The 17531-nt window shown below is 51.5% G+C and overlaps 1 pseudogene across 1 annotated transcript in view; it reads right to left on the bottom strand.

Annotated features, from left to right (window-relative positions):
• Nucleotides 1-2159: 2159 nt before the first annotated feature.
• LOC147606772 (uncharacterized) overlaps nt 2160-17531 on the bottom strand; it is a 52437-nt pseudogene continuing 37065 nt past the window's right edge. Inside the window, exons 7-10 of the transcript XR_015264843.1 lie at nt 3337-3451; nt 3054-3208; nt 2717-2842; nt 2160-2611 (exon numbers count right to left, since the gene is read on the bottom strand). The product of XR_015264843.1 is annotated as an uncharacterized LOC147606772 (transcript). The remainder of the gene's footprint in view (nt 2612-2716; nt 2843-3053; nt 3209-3336; nt 3452-17531) is intronic.

Here is a 17531-nt window from a genome sequence, read left to right as displayed (position 1 = left end):
TATCTGTTTAGTGTTAGAAATACATCAAAATACCACATGACATTAGGGATATGGGCATATGGTTCATTAGGTCTATAGCCAACTTGGTGTGAACAACCTCTTAGTTAGAGTCAAAAGATAGGGTTTTATGCCTATAAAAGGGTACTTGGTGCTTTATATTATCTCATTCATAATACATTCACCTTGTATTTACGCAACTTGCTCTCTTTTGTGTGCTCAAGCTTCGTCTTCTCCCTCTTCTTCACACTGCACAACCATGGAGAAATTTCATCCTCCATAGGTCCATGGTTGACATCCTGTGATTGCCAACATGGTATTAGAGCCATGCTTCTTAGTGTTCATGCTTAATCCCTGCTCATCATCACATACCCTAATTATGATTAGTGAGTAATTAGCCATTTAATCATTTTTCACCATTTTCTGCTAGTTAGGTCATCTGCTTCTCTACCCCGGCATTGGCTCTCCATACACGCAACCATTGCTCAATCCAATTGTTGGAGGCTCTTCCCTGCTCATAGGTGCACCCCCCAGCCACCTCAATTGGGCGGATTTGCACGCCCATTGCCAGGAGCAGCTGATTAAAAGAGGCTTGCATTTTTTGAAGAAACGATCCAGCGCTTCAACGCAGCAAAATCAGCACAAACCCACTCAATTCTGGAGGTTTTCGAGGGCTGCGAATCCGCCTGCAGCATCGGTTTCTCAAAAGAATGCGTGTACAAGTCGCCACAGTGCTGGGCACTCCTCTAACAGTCACGTGGCCAGCCCGGGCCAAGGTGGCGATCATCCATCCACGTCACTGCCTGCGGAAGACTTGGTATCATTGATCCAGCCATACGGAGCAGAGCCCTGTTGGGCAAGTTGGTGGTTAGTGGCCTTCTTCCCAGTGGGGAGCCCAGGAAGGATTTTCTTTTGGCATGAATGTTGGCTCGCACCACTTCTCTCGGAGGTCCCTAGACTACCAACACGTGGTGGATATTCACAGAGGCCTGCTCTTGCAGTGTGAACTCTTCTTTTGAGGACTGCTTCGCAACTAGCCTGCTCAGACCTTGGGGCAAAGCCTACCCTTATCCAGTCCCCTCCAGTCACCGAGACTTTGGCAGCCCCTAATCTGGAACCCGTTTTTTTGGATGCTGAGTGGCCACCTGTTGGGCGCACACTCCCATATCGCTTGGGGACTTCTTTGCACATGCCAGCTTGGTCCTTGGGAGAGTGGGATCCATGAGAGTGGGAGTCGCACGACCCTTTCGTCCCCACTGAGAGCCCTCACACCCCCTTCTCCGACTACATGGCCTGGCTACGCCATAGGATTCACATGCTTGGGATAGATGGCGGTTAACCAGGTGCCGACAGCTAGGATGTGAGAGGCTAATTGCAAGAGGAAACGGGTAACCTTCTTGGGCCAGATGCTGTCCCATAGTCACTTCCAAAAATCTCCAAGGAGATGCCCTGGGATGACCAGTGGCCCGTTGAAGCCGGGGTATCAGAGGACTGCCTGCCCAGTGCACACGCTACAGCCACCTCGAGGAGCTGCATCGGCATTGCCTTTGGAACTGTCCCAAAGCACAACAGGTATGACGAGGATTCTTCACCTTTTCACGACAGAGGAGACTGTTCCACATATCACCACCTAGGAGGTAGTCACCTGGGTGACTGGGGCAGGCCTAGTAGTGTTCTATGAGGAGACCGCAGGGGGTAGGCCCTCCACCTGTCCTATTACAGGATTAATGCAATCTGTACTCCCGATCTGTCCTCAGAAACCTGTATCTACCGTCACTCCCCCAGCTGAATCCATATGTCCCATATGGATAGACATCATCAATACCCTCCACGGTCAGCGGAGAAGCTTTAGAGCAGGCCTGATTGAATGTGGATGCAGCGAGAGGCCTTCTTGCATACTTGGCACCAGGGAACCTTCCTTTCAGATGGGGACAACGAGGTTATTTGGCATTTTAGGCCACTGTTTTGGCTCTTCCCCCCTCCCACTTGTATGAGGCAGTCTCCCTCCCAGATCGGCCAGCCATGGAGGAGATCCCCCCCTTTATTGTACTTTTACCTCGTCAGAGGGCTCTGAGCTAAAATTTTAGCCTTTGGCTGATATTGTTAACTAATAGAAGGATCAACTTTCAGCCAAAAAAAGAAGATGGACCTCAAGACCTTAATTTGGGTGCATAAATTTTTTTAAAAACCTAAATTGTAACATGCAGTTTACATAGCAACTAGGCTTAAGCTGCCTTGTTTCACAAGCATTCAGTACAGAAAAGCATCACGTCTGTGGACTTCCACAACTACAAATGTTTGCCTGCAAAATTTGATAACATTAGGAATGTTTCTCTAAATCCAAGGGCCCCTTATGGGAGGTGTGAAGTCCACATCATAGATTGCATGCCTGTATTGCCTCCGCAGCTGACTTCAGAGTTGACAAGTTTTTGCAGAAAGCAACTCTAACATAGCGTCTTGTATAATCATGCTTCTTTTCTCCCAATGCATCTCGGCATTTGATGACTCCAGGATTGAGAGGTTTCTCTGAGAATGTGCATATATCATGAAAAAATCCACATCCAGGTACCACAGCCACACCTGCTTTCTCGATAAGCTCAGCAACATACTCCATCTGTATAGGCTCCAATAGAGCATCTGATTAGACTACTCAGAAGGTCCAGGAAGAATCCAAGGTAAAATTCCAGGAAGGGAAATAATGAAGCAATCAGATACATACATCACTTTTTTCATAGGTGTCTGGCAGCTCCGCAAACACGAAAACTGATCCCTGAGGTCTGAACAGAACTTTGAAACCAGCATGATTGAGCATGGAACAGACGGTGTCTAGTCGTCTCTCGTATTCCTGCAGAGTTCCTGGACTAGCTATAAAAAAGCTGAAACTGCAAGAAATGTAATCACACTACATTTACATGCATATATACACACACACACATACATATATGTATGCATCCATCGTCACCCCCTCACCCCCCCCCCCCCCAACACACACACAACCTTCATAAAATACATACCAATATCCTCTTACCCTCTGATAATGAGAGTCAAAGCATCACCTTTCTTAGAGCAGAGTAGTAGTCGGCACAACTTTGCAAGGCAATGACAGCAGCTTCTTGAAATGGGGCTGGTGCCGAATCCGTGATCTTCACATGGATATTTGAAACTGCAGATGAAATGTCATGTGGAGCTATAGCCCAGCCAACTCTCCAACCTGCAAGAGAGTTTTAGAGATCCTAGAATTACAGCTGGGGTTACTTATAAGACAGGGTTATCTAATGGTTATTGAGAAAAACCACCCCAAGCTGTTTCGATCCGTGGTTTGATGTAAGATAAAGAGACCTGTTACGCTGTATGTCTTTGACAATGAGGATGTTATAATAGTGCGCTCCAGCATTCCCGGAAAAGATGCAAGACTGAGATGCTTAACTGATCCATAGGTAATGTGTTCGTAAACCTGCAAGACATATGTAATAAGAGATCATAACAAATATGGTGTGTCCACAAACACAAACATAAAACAGTACAAGGATTGAAAATTTGGGATGTAAACCCATAAGTCCATATTATTATGGAAGAGCTTCTTCTGTTCCTTAGTGAATCAAAGAAGTTCCAATGACAATTTGTCCTGCTATACAAATAATGTTAATGCTGTATAATTTTAATAAAATTCTAAAACAAGGTTGAAGATCATTAGCTCACATATTTCGATTGTAGGTTTATTTAGTACATATGACAAAAATATATAAAACAATTACTTTGTGCAATAATCGTTTTCATATGATACGCCAAAATCGTTCATACATGTAATAAATGTACTTAATAGAAACAAATCATTATGTGCTATGCATGCCATTGAAATAGATGAGCCACGAACCTTACCATGTCTTAAACCTAAAACAATACTCAGTTGGTTTCAGGTAGGTGGACTACAGATGGACTGGCTCCCTCTATTTCAATATGATCCAGATTCCCCATACATTAGGCTTACATGCAAGGACAGGAACCACATGATCCAATACGATCTACTATGGCTATACACACGTATATAGTTGCAATGAAACGCGTTTCATTCACTTTGAATGAAACGAAACATTTCGTAAACGTTTCATACGAATGAAACGTGTTTCATTCGTGTCAACCTGGGAACTGTACAATTTAAGCATTTTTAACCTAGATTCTTTAGTTTTGACTTGAAAACATGTTTTAATGTGTAAATGATGCATGTTTAATATTGTTTTGCAGGGAAGGCAACATATTTTTTACATATTATAAACTTAAATACAAATTTTGGGGCCTGTAACCCCCCTGTTTTGTATGAAACGTTTTTGAAACGTCTCGGATTTGAAAGAAACGTTTATGAAATGCGTTTCATGAAACGCCTGACAACTATGCACACGTAACACATGGATCACACTGGTAGGCCCATTGCCTACCAAGATGCAGTACTACATAGATCATTTCTTGACATTCATTGCAGATGGTTTCATACCAAATTATCTCGATGTCTTCATGTCCCATGTTATGAGGATAGCCATTGGCCAGCTTAGGGTATCATCCCATGGATTGAGGATAAAGACTGGTAGAGCCAAGCAGATACCCAGAGAGGACATGGCATGTAGACTTTGTCAGATGGGGGTTGAGTCGGAGGAGCACTATGTTTGCAAGGGCCTAGTCTACTATGAGTTCAGAGGGAGATTTCACAGTCTATTCAAAGACGGCTTTGGACCCTTATCCCGGATCATGGAGTACCGAGATCAGAGGTGCCTTGGAATCTTCTTATTGGAGTTGAGCTGACACAAAGAGTCACTACTTAGATCCGAAAAGCCTGGTTTGATTCAGAACCTTTGCGCTCGCTGAAGCTCCCGCCCACCTCTCCCTGCTCGCGCTGTTGCACTGCGCCCTTCACCTTCCCTGCATGTTCGCCCCCTCGTTTCCTCCTCGCTTCCTCCTTCTCCGCCTTCCCTGCATTGCCCGCCGCCAGCATTGTCCCCCGCCTTCTTTGACCCCCGCCGCCTGTCGTTTAGCCCCCCCCGTCTACATCCGCTGCGCCCCCCATTCCGTCTGCCTTCGCTGCTGCCCATAGCTCTGCTCGCCGCCTTCCTCTCCCTTACGCCTCCCCCCCCTTGTCTTCGCGCCCTCCTCCTCTCTGCAGCGACTTATCCCCCCCCCCTCCGCCAGTTGGTTTTTTTCCGCCAGTTCGTTTTTTTTGTTTTTTTTTTTCCTTCCGCCCATCCCTCTTGCGCGCAGCCCCCTGCCCTCCCCCCCCCCCCCCCCCCCCCCCCCCCCTCTTTTTAGATTTTATCTCTTTCGCCTCCCCCCCCCCCCCCCCCCCCCCCCTCCCTCCTTTTCTTGCTTCCGCCCCCTGGGGGTTTTGATTTCATTTTTCGCTCCGTATTCCGCCTCTCTGTGTGCAACTCGTTTCCAGCAGGTTCCCGCCTTCGCCGCAGCTTCAGACTCTGATGGAGGCTCCTCCCGCCCCGCCTCAGAGGGACTCATCAACAGCCCCCTCGCCCGCCCCTGAGGTCACCCCCATCAGGCTTTCTCTTTCGCCGGAAGAGGAAGCGAGCCTCACCGCAGAGGTGGAACGCCTCCAAGCTCATTCCACCATCTGCCGTATAGTCGGCACTCGCCCCAACAGAGGGGAGATCAGGGATCTTCTTCAGGCCCGCCTTCTTGCAGATGTGGGCAAGATCCTGGATGTACAGCTTCTGGGCCGGGGACATTATCAGATCGAGTTCGAGGCCGCCCAGAGCGTTGCCAAGGTCCTTGCCATGAGTCCCCTTGACATCAGGGGTGCTCGGGCTTTTTTCAGACCTTGGCAGCATGGATTTGACCCAGCAGCGGCGGAGCAGGGAGAGCGCCTCTTCCATGTTACAGTTTGTTTCCCTGGTCTCCGCCGGGAGTATCTTCCGCTCCTCTCCAGGCTCGGAGCATTGGTGGGCTCGGTACTAGAGACGGGCCCCTCAGCAGCTTCAGTGGTGGCCAGAGCAGCTGGGCTACCTTCGGTCAGAGTGTTGGTGTCTGACATCTCCTCCCTTCCTAAGGTCATTCAGTTACCTAGGATAGGGGGGGGGTGGATAGATCAGAGAGTGGAGTTCTCGGGGCTCCCGAACCAGTGCTTCATTTGCAGGCACGTCGGTCATCTGGCCAAGGCCTGCCCTCGCAGGAGACCTCGACCCTCACCACAGCAGCAGGCTACTGATGGCCCGCCCACAGATTCGGCTCGGCAGGCTGCCTCCGGGACACCTGCTCAGGCCACAGAGACCTCGGAGTGGCAGCCTGGACAGGGGCGCCGCCGAGGGAGACAGCCACAGCAGCACGCCCAGAGACCGCTGCAGCAGCAGCCGCAGTCTCAGCCTCACTGGGTTCCCGTGAGGAACAGCTTTGCTCCCCTTCAGGAGGAGACCCCTGCAGCGACCGAGGACCAGGAGATGCCAGCTCCCCCTCCTTCACCCCCCCCACCCCCGTCCCCTCCCACCGCCTCGCTTCCACCATCGCCTCCTCCCGCCCCCGCTCCGGTTTCGGCAGCGGCTCCCTCTCCACCTCCCTCGCCTCCCCCTCCGCCCCCTCCGCCCGCCTCACCTTCCCGGGAGGCCCTGGCAGTTCCCTGGCGCTCACCTGCAGTCCGGAGAGCGCTGAGCACTGACCTCGCTCGAGCATCACAGAGGAGACCTATGCCGATTAGGGCCTCACGGATTTCATCTATCCGCAGTCGGCTGAGTCGCCTTGGCATTAGACAGCGCTCGGAGGCCTTTGATTATACCTTCACACGGCTTTTTGGAGCAGAGGGCCCCCATGAGCCAGCACCCATTCGAGTTCATGTAGTGATACCTCCGGCCCGCGGGGAGGAGGCACTAGACTCAGCGGTGGCCTTCTCGTTCCCTCTATGTGGACCTTGTGACCGGGAGTGGACTCTAGAGCTCGCTCTCAGCACTTTGAAGACTCAGGCAGTTGAGTTTTCTCACCACATGAGCGATCTGGAGGTGACAGATGTGATAGGCCGACTTTGGGAGTTGGCTCATTTTTTCTTGGATCCCGGGAGTGTGGACACCTCAGGGATTCGGCATTTGGTCATGCGCATAGTGGCAGACTTGGCACGTGACCCTGGATATGTGAGTATACACGAGGTTTCTCTGTCAGAGCAGGAGGCAGTCGCCATGGGCCACAGCCACTGGCGCCTGATCCGGGATTCTTGCAGTACACCGGGTGGGCAGATTCGCAGCCGTTCGGATGGGGACTACTCTCCATCCAAGCCGCTTGCGAAGGCCCGCCGTACGGCTGAGACAACATCCACCTCAGCAAGGCATCCATGAGGATCATCTCATGGAATGTACAGGGCCTTGGCGGAGCACACTTTATACGCTATCGAGGTTGCTTGAGGCAGGAGCTTTAGAGATGCCTGGTTGGTGGCAGCATTGACATTTTGATGATGCAGGAGCACCACTTGGGTGAGAGCAGGATCCGGAGATATGGTTCGGTGATGCCTGGTAGATGGGACACTTTTTGGTCTGCAGGGTTTGGTCCTTTGGGTGGACAGGGAGGAGTATGCATGGTTATTGCAGATGTATGGCGGCAGGCCATTGTGGATCGAGGGATCATTGTGCCTGGTAGAGCACAGTATGTCATTCTGAGGATGCATGATGAGCTATTGGGTGTGCTTAACATCTATGCGCCCAATCATGCTAGTGCCAGAGCAGAGTTCTGGACTCAGGTTACAGATGCATTGCCAGAGGCCGCACATTGGTGTGTTGGGGGAGACTTCAACATGCTTGAGGACCCGGCAGATAGGGTGGGAGGCAGTCATGTTACAGTGCACGGCACGGAGCTTGCAGCTTGGGACCGGTTTTGCATGTCACTGAGGATCATTGATGCATGGCAGCATGGGGCTTTCTCCCGGTCTCAGGACAGTCTTAGTTTCTCTCGGTCGGATCGCCGGCAGGGAGGGACTAATCTATCACGGATTGATCGCTTTTATGTGGGCGACTGGTTAGGGGAGCGAGGGGGCTCCGTCGGCATTCTCGCTGGCACCTCATTTTCAGATCATGCGCCAGTTATATTGACATTGGAGGAGGGGACACGGGAGCCCAGCTTGCAGTTGAGGATCCCAGAGAGGGTACTTGCAGATCCCAGTCTTGCTGAGGACATTGAGAGGATCTGGCATGATAGTCAGTGCTCTGACCAGGATGCAGCGGGCCAGTGTGCCCAGGGACTCATTGATCTTAGCTCTTTTCTACACGCTGCAGCTTTGACACGACTGGGAGAGATTCGCGAGCGGGAGCAACGGCTGAGACGCAGCCTTGCTTCGCTACAGCGCCTTCAGGAGCAGCAGCCTGCATGTGAGTGGGTGGCGTCCCAGCTGAGCCAGGCACGTCAGGAGGTTAGAGAGGTAGAGGAGCAGAGACATGAGTTTTACTATCGTCGTCAGGCCTCTCAGTGGACGCAGCTTGGTGATAGAGTGACTGGGGAGTTTTTTGAGATCACTGGACCCCGTCATGCGCGAGCAGGAGTCCGCCAGCTTAGTAGACCGGATGGATCGGTTGCTACTGAGCTCGGGGAGATCAGAGCCATTGCCACTGCATTTTATAGTGACCTGCTTTCAGCGGAGCCAGCCACTGAGGATCGAGATGTTTGCAGACAGACTGTGTGGGCCCATGTGCAGAGGAGGGTCACAGACCATATGCGTACAGTTCTAGGTGCGCCTCTGTCAGAGATTGAGCTTGCCGAGGCCTTGAGGGTCTTGCCGCGACATAGTTGCCCAGGGGAGGACGGACTGACGCCGGCCTTTTTTATGCGCTATTGGGACCTTTTGGAACCAGGCCTCCGCAGGGGCTTTCAGCATGTTTTGGACACTGGGGTGATGCCGCAGAGCTTTTCAGAGGGCTTGATCTATCTTATCCCCAAGGGGGAGGGAGTATCAGATGACATTCGGCATTGGAGGCCTATTACGATCCTCAATACTTTAGCAAAGGCCTTGAGTTTGAGGATCCAGCCCTTCCTGGGGGAGTTGATTCATGCTACTCAGACAGGATTTGTCAAGGAGCGCAGTATCCTTGACAACATCTTTACTTTCTGGGAGGCGACGGCCCGAGCTAGATTTCTTGGCGAGGACTTGGTCGTGATGCTTCTCGATTTTGAGAAGGCATACGATAGAGTTGATTGGGGATTCTTAGAGGGCACTATGCTTCGCCTGGGCTTTGAGCCAGGATGGATCAGAGGGGTGGCAGCTCTGTATTCCACAGCTCGCAACCAGGTGCTGATTGCAGGAGGACGGGGGCCGAGTTTTGAGCTGACCAGATCAGTCCGTCAGGGGTGTCCTCTCGCCCCTTTCCTTTTTCTCTTCTTTGCGGAGGCTATGAGTATGTATTTGACGGCAGAGGAGGTTGGTTTGAGAGGACTTCAGCTCCCAGTCCGGGGGGAGGATTTGCTTGATGCTGAGTTTGCAGACGACACGGGCTTATTCTTGCATGGCCAAGAGGCCAATCTTATTCGGGCTGAGCAGTCGCTCCAGGTTTTTAGTGCAGCTTCGGGAGCATTGATCAATTGGCGCAAGACAGTGGCCTTTTGGATCAGTAGTGCTCCCACTCCGGCATGGAGCCCGGACCCCGGTTTTAGATGGATTCCTCCAGGCACAGCAGTGCGGTATTTGGGATGCCAGATTGGCCTCGATTTGTCACCTGAGCAGCAGATTGCCCCGCTTCTTCTGAGCATTCGGAAGAAGCTATTGTATTGGAGTACAGCTCGACTATCCTTGGCTGGGAGGGTGGTGGTGGCAAATCAGGTGCTGTTAGCGACCATGTGGTACATTACGTCTTGCTGGATTTTCTCGAGCTCTTGCATCAGCCAGGTACAGAGGCTGATCAGGAACTTTCTGTGGTCTGGGCGGGACGGTCAGCCAGCTCGGGCAAAGGTTGCATGGGCAGTTATTACACTTCCGCTGGCTCAGGGCGGTTTGGGCATTATAGATCCAGTCGATCAGAGCAGAGCCTTATTGGGGAAGCTTATTGTTCGGGGGTTGCTTCCAGGCGCTGAGCCGTGGAAAGAGCTCCTCTTGCAGCGACTGCAGGCTCGGGCGCCCCCTGCAGGGGGCACTTGGGCACCAGAGATTCGCTGGATCTTCATAGAGATGAGGAGGACAGGCCTCAGTAGAGGATGGGAGGACAGATTTGCCTTGAGTATCCTGAGAGCTTGGGAGCTGTTGAGACCGGGGCTCTCTCAGCGGCCTCCTTCTTGTGTTGAGGAGCGGGCCAGGCAGCCGCTCATCTGGAGCCCAGCGGTTCGCACGGAGCAGGGTCATATGCTGGGTTCTCGGCCTCGTCTAGCCTGGGGACCTTTAGCGGCAGGCCCAGCTCGTAGTTTTGGAGACTGGCAGGCTTTCTGCAGTCTACCAGAGGAGATCCAGGTGGAGAGGCTGAGTCACTTACAGGAGGCTCTCACAGAGGAGTGGTTCACGCCTCTCGAGCCAGTGGCCCCACGGTGGATGGGAGCCTTTACACAGTTGGAGATCCTGATTGCTGTCAGAGCTAGCACTGAGGATGGCAGATGCCTCTACTATGAGATTCAGGATGAGGGTAGACTCCAGAGAGTGGAGGTGGAGTCGCCTTTGGTTGCAGAGTGCACCTTTCAGAGGATTCGGGTAGTGGCAGCCGCTTCTCGGAAGTGGCATATTGACCCCGACCCTGCTGATGTGCTCCCGGATTGGCGCATATGGGCATATGCAGCGCGCCCCTTGGCCCGGCTACAGTGGGACCCCGGGGAGTACGAGTGGCATGATCCTTATGCATCCCTTGAGGCCACAAAGATCACCTTTTTCCAGTATACTGTTCGGCTGGGACGGCATATTTTGACGGCGAGGAGGACGGTTTCTCCAGCGGCAGCGGGGCATTGGCGATTGCAGGGACTCTCACAGGAGTTCCTGGAGGACTTCTGGGCTCGGCTCTGGGCTAGTCGGCAGGCCCGCAGGATCTCGGCTTTTCAGTGGCTGGTCGCCCACAGGGGCTCAGCAGTTGGCACCTGGCTTGTTTACAGCGGTCTTCCGGCGGCCTGCGTTCGATGCGGCCACCCTATGGAGACACAGAGACATTGCCTTTGGGACTGCCCTCAGGCACAGCAGATTTGGCTGCGGATGCTGCGTATTCTGGCCCCCCTCTCTCCAGAGGGTATGTTTACGTGGGGCGCCGCTGCTTGGTCGACTTCGTCAGGGCCTGCTATGGGCTATGAGATGGAGCAGGGCAGTCAGGCCATCAGATTTATTAGGGGCCAGCCTCGCCTGGTTCCGGCACCGGATTTCTCGTCCGCCAGCTGGACACGGGAGAGGGATTTACGATGGGAGCTCCTCAGCAGCCTCACCATCTGGTTCACCTGGAGGGCCCGGTGTTTCACGGCCTTTGAGGGGAGACTGGAGCCACCAGCAGAGACTGTACGGGGGATTTGGCAGGAGTTGATCCACACCCTGCGAGGACAGTATGATCGCATCCGGGGCGACTCGGACGAGGCGATCTTGCGGCGCCAGGCTTTTCACACCACCTGGCGCAGCGGCCCCTTCTACACCTTACACACGGGATTCCCCCGTTGGCATTACAGGCCACCTGTTTGGCTATTCCCCCCCCCTATTGTATGATTTAGCCCTTCAGTCCTTAGTACTGATGCTTGTATTTTGCAGCACCTAGGGAGAGTCTCCCGGGCTGCCTTGCTGGATTCACTGCTCTTTTTCTCTTATGAGCAGGAGAGATCTTTTGTAGCCCTACGGGCGTTTTTATATAACTAATGAAAGGATCTTTTCTCGGAAAAAAAAAAAAGAGTCACTACTTAGAGATCCTCGTCCCCAACACTCCTCTCAGCTTACCATCACCAGTTTTTTCTAGCCTAAAGGGGTGGATAGGGAGGCACCACAGCCCACCACAGTGGATATGGGAGCCTATACCACATTGCCCCCTCGCAGCAGGCCCATGGGAGTCACATCAGATTGGGCACGCACACTCCAGAGAGCTAGATGTCCGTGTCTCGTTGGACCCCGGCCACCCCCAGCTCATCAGCCCCAGATTTAGGAGATCCTAGCCCACCATTGAGCGGCCTCATCCTCACAGCAGACTATCAACATCTCTAGCCTCCTTGTATCACCCATGATGGACATATTAGGTGGGCCCTTGCTCGGCATACAGGGTTAATTGACTGTTTATATTCAGCTCTCCCATATCCCATCACTTATTGTACCCTATACCTCGCATAGTAGGATCTAGATTTTCATCTTGTATGATCTCAAAGTCTGAGATCTTAGCTTTCAGTTTTTAGTTTTTAGTTTTTAGTTTAATGTTTCTCTTTCTTATTTCATCCACGATGAGATTTCATGGACACAATGTATACATCATTTTGGTCTCATAGACCCTTTAGGTATTTTGAAGACGTTAATATAACTTTCTTACTTTCTTTTCTTTTCTTTCCCTCAGCATGGCCCTAGCACTATCCCTCGTCCTAACCCTAACCCCAGCCCTAGCCCTAGCCGTAGCCATAATCCTAGCCTACCCATAACCCTAGCGCTAGCCCTAATCCTCACCTACCCGTAACCCTAACCCTAGCTTAAGCCTTACCCTCAGCCCTAACCCTAGCCTATGCCTAGCTATCGCATGCATGAACCGTAATAATAAACCTGTAGGCTACAGTTGAGATATGCGCCTAAGAGCTACACCTGAGAGCTACAAAGCGCTAGGGTTGAGAGCTACACTATGCGCATGAGAGTTACCCATTGCGCTCTCGCCCCCACAGTGCACACTGCTTAGCACCAACGCCAGGGAGCTATTCCTATCTCCCGTTGCTCCAAGGGCGATTTCACACCCCCCCCCCCCCCCCCCCCCGCGCCCCTCTCAAAAAAAAAAAAGGAGATCCTTTTATTAGATAAAAAAGACCTGCCTAGAAGGCAGAGTACCAACATTGCTATAGTAGTAAGAGAAGCACAACATAGAGGGGTGCTTCCTCCATGCCTGGCCGCTCTCGCAGGAAGGCTACATTGCTATTACTTGACACTCACTCCCTCGCCTCCGAGAAGGAGGAGGAGAAGGGGGGTGGGGGCTAAATGTTCAATCGAAGAAAGGACCCTCTGACATTTTGGGGATCCACAAGGATCCTCTCATGCCTGAAAAGCCTCTCTACTAGATTGTGACAAAATAAATCGATAATGAACGAGTGGATGGGGATCCCCTACTGAAACCTATGATTGCTCCCTAGGTGCAACTTGGGCACCGGGTGCTTGCTGAGACTGGGTTGTTGAGGGTGCCAAAGAAGCCCCACGCCTGCTCGGGGGTACCTCTTGCAGTTGTACTGCATGGTCTAAAGCCAGAGGAACCATTGAAAGGTGCTCCAAACGGTTCGATGAGGGAACCTCGAGTTCGGGTGTCCCACCCAAAATCGAGGTCTCAACGATCGGGTCGATCCTGGGGTGCCTGCGACGGCAATGTTTGCATTGAGCCATGCCTCTGCCTCCCACATTCCTAGTCCTGGGGAGGCTGCTCTAAGAAAAGAGCTAGTGAAGCACTCTCATCTCCATCCGGATCCTGGGTGTCGGCTGGCGCTGATGCCTATGGAAGAGGGTGGGAAGGACGTCAATGATGAGGAAAGACTGGCTCTGGGTGAAGACGCTAATGAGCGGGGCATCAACAAGGGCAAGAACAAGCCAAGTTTGCCATCTGGCGGTAGATGAAGCATCGACCTGGCAAGCCTGAGAACCCCACCCACTACAGAAAGGAACAGCCGTCCAATGGAGGAATCACCAAGTGTCCAAGGACGTTCTTTTGCGAAGAGTCACCCAGAGAGAAGAAAGTCCAGCAGCCCACGCCACAACTGATGTTGCCGTGGGGGGGGGACTCAATGACTTGTGTGAGTGTGTGCCCTATCATCGGAAGAAGTTCCAGATACTCCTTGGGGAGTCCAAGAAGGCAGATAGTGATGGGAAAACCCACTATTCCAGCCAAAGGGCCAAACTCCAAAGAGAAACCATGGTGCCACCTTGCAAAAAAAACCTCAGCCTCGCAAACTACAATTAGTCTCCCAAACTACCATTGTATTACTTTTGGTCTCATAGGCCCTTGGGGTCTTCCGTAGACATTAATATAACTTTCTTTCTTTCTCTCTCTCTCTCTCTCTCTCTCTCTCTCTCTCTCTCTCTCCAGTGAGATAGCTATATTTATGTTTTCATTCTGTTTTATTTTCCATTCCATGATGAGATATGCCATGGACATTATTGTACCACTTTGGTCTCATAGGTCCATTGGGTCTTTAGTAGACGCTTAATCTATCTATCTTTCTTTCTTTCTCACCCTTTTTTTTTGGGGGGATGAAATCCACTGTTTCATTATAATTAAAATGTACATGCATGGCTGTCCCAGAGTGGGACAACTAGTATCAAAAAGCTAAAAACAATGATAAAACACTTCCAGCTGAGGCAAGGAAAGCTGTCCAAGGAAATGAGCATCTTGAAGAGACTGAAGCAAAGAACAACGAAAATAAGCATAAACATCCACCGAAGTATGCTGAAATAACTGGGTGTTTTGTGCGTGATATACAGTCCACAGAGCCTAGTAGCAGAACTAGGAGAAGAATTGAGCATAATCAAGGAGGAAGCAAATCTACCGAAGAGCCATAAATGCTTGCCAAAAGTGAGAGCAAAGAACAACAAAAATAAGCATAAACATCCACCGAAGTATGCTGAAATAACTGGGTGTTTTGTGCGTGATATACAGTCCACAGAGCCTAGTAGCAGAACTAGGAGAAGAATTGAGCATAATTAGGGAGGAAGCAAATCTACCGAAGAGCCATAAATGCCTGCCAAAAGTGAGGCTGGGAAAACGAGCATGGAGTAGAGCTGTCAAACGAGCAAAAAAATCACGAACAGTAGGACATGCCCATAAAAGATGCAGCACAGTCTCACATGGATGTGAACAAAATGGATAAACTGATGAAGCAATCTGCCTGACAGCCAACATAGAACCCACTAGGAGTGCATCCACCAAACACCGCCAAAGGAAAACCCATTGCTTCAAAGGAAGTTTACTTTTCCAGATGCAATAAAGATAATTCTTCCACCATGCAAGAGACTTGTCCAAGCACCATAGCCAATTGCCATGCTCTTGAATCCATGGCTGCGGGAGAAGAATGCGATAGGCATTTTTATCTGTCAGATCTGCAAAGGAGGAGGAGGAATAACCTGGGAGCCCACGATCAAACCTCCAATCTAGGAGTGGCAGAGTAGAGAACAATGACAGAACCGGCTGAAACGTTTGGAGCATAGTAATAATAGCATGCCAAACATGCCGATGGTGCATACCCAAATGATGACGCATCTTGGCCGGAGGGAAAGAGAGGGTACATCAGCCACGATACAAATTTCCCTGCAATGAAGAAAATAAGCCTTACGTGGTTGAGAAAGGGCTAATGGGCAATCAAAAACATGGCTCCAATGTATGCTTTTTTGGCAAAGGGTGTTGCCAGGATCCGGAGGGCGGCCCGACCATTTCAAATAGGAGAGTAATTGTTGCCAGTCATGAAGCAGATGAGTAGAAAAGAGACAACCACGAATACGTCCCTGAAAATACCCAAATATGACATCCTGTATACTAGGGGTCCAATGCCCAAAAGCACATGTCCGGAGGGAGGCCAACATACTAGAAAGCATAAGTGTCCAAGGTTTCTGCTGCTCCACAAGAGTGTTGCCTTCCTCGCCAATACATGAAAATGAAGATTAAGAATGTTCAAGCCCCCATGCATTTTTGGCATACATACATAATTATACCAGAGTAGACGAACAGCTTTACATTCATTGGCGAACCTGGAAAGATCTCCGATTTTCACCCTCTGGGGCGCGGATACTACCAAGTGGAGTTCGACTCGCCATCGGTGTCAGACCAAGTCATGCAACTGAGCCGCCTTGCACTGCGTACGGCGCAGGCCGTCTTTGCTCGGTGGCAGCACGGCTTCGATCCTGCGTCTGACCCATTGGCTGGCATTTCGGGCTTCCCAGTGACAGTTTGCTTCCCACGCCTTAGGAAGGTGTAATGGTGGTGCCATCGGGAGAGTGATGGAATCCCGCCCCCACCGCTGCCTCGGCCCTCACACGAGTAGCTGGGATTCCATCTCTCTGCATCTGTGTTGCCTTGCCGGATCCTGTGCCTCACATGATATCTATTCCCAGCCTTTGGGGCGACCCCATTATGCAGAGAGTGGAGTATTCCGGCCTTCCAGGCCAATGTTTCATTTGCAGGCAGATGGGTCATCTGGCCAGAGCTTGCTCTCGGCGTCAGTCTAGGAGACTGCCCCACTTAGATCCGCACTAGGGGGCCAAGGGAGGAGCATGTTCCCAAGCCGCGGAGCACCAGGTACCGACCATGGATGACCCATCAGCCAGAGAGTGGCGGACGGTTGACCCCCGCCTGGGTCGCCGGCCGAGCACCAGAGCTAAGCGTCGCCGTTACGAGCACTTATCACAGCACCTGCCCGCAGACGGCGGGCCCCCTCTAGTCACGGAGAGCAACCCCCCCCCCCCCCCCCCCCCCCCCCCCGATGTTGCGGCCAATTCCTCGTCGCGACTCCTCTTCTGGCCCTCAGTGCCCAGTGGGGCCAATTGACCCCATCCTCTCTATGTCAAGCTTTCCCCAGCAGCCCTCCTCTCCGATGGATGCCTCTCAACATCGTCCCTCTCCAGCCTCTCCACCCTCCCACTCCTGCTTGCTTTCTCCCCCCCCCCCCCTTTCCCCACCCTCGCCTGCGACTCTACCCGAGGACTTACAGGAGGCAGTACATGTGATGCATAGAGGTGCAGATGCACACTACATGTGGATCAAAGTGAGCACAAATAGACCTCGGGACATTTACATTGCAGTATCCTACTTCCCACCGGCACATTCCATATACGCTACGCCGGGAGAATCACCATATATGCCGCTGTACGAGGACATCATGAGATTTGTGAGCTTGGGAGAAATACTACTAACGGGGGACTTTAATGCACGTACACGCCGGGAACAATCAGCTCTCTATGCTACGGATGAGCCCATGTACCGCGAGCTAGCAGCGGATGAGATAGGGATGCAGAGATCTGCCTAGGACACAGGACAGGTGACAAAATATGGAAGACACTTCCTAGCTTTGGGGAGTGCACATGGGCTAGTTATCTATAATGGCCTATCCCGTTGGCCAAGTTCAGATGCTCTCACATGCTGGAACAAAAAGGGAGGAGCTAGTACAGTGGATTATCTGATGGGCTCACCTACCTTGATACATGATATACAGGATCTCTCCATTTCGGGCAAACCCATTGGGATAGCAACAGACCATGCATATTTGACATTTTCTGTGACTTGTGGATATGTTAGAGGCACACCACCCTCTAGTCATACCAGATACCCAAGATATCACTTTACTCGGGATACCTCTAGGGTATATGGCAGTGCAGTATATGATGGTCTGTTCGCTCTTGACCCGAGCAGTCCGCTAGATGAGTTTACGAAAGAGTTTACAGGTGTATTACATGGTTCAGCAGCATATGCTTT

The sequence above is a fragment of the Cibotium barometz genome, chromosome 56 (assembly GCF_041138505.1).
Source record: "Cibotium barometz isolate CiBa-2024 chromosome 56, ASM4113850v1, whole genome shotgun sequence".
Taxonomy (NCBI): domain Eukaryota; kingdom Viridiplantae; phylum Streptophyta; class Polypodiopsida; order Cyatheales; family Cibotiaceae; genus Cibotium; species Cibotium barometz.
The sequence above is the reverse complement of the archived record's forward strand: the minus strand, read 5'-3'. Positions and strand labels throughout refer to the sequence as shown.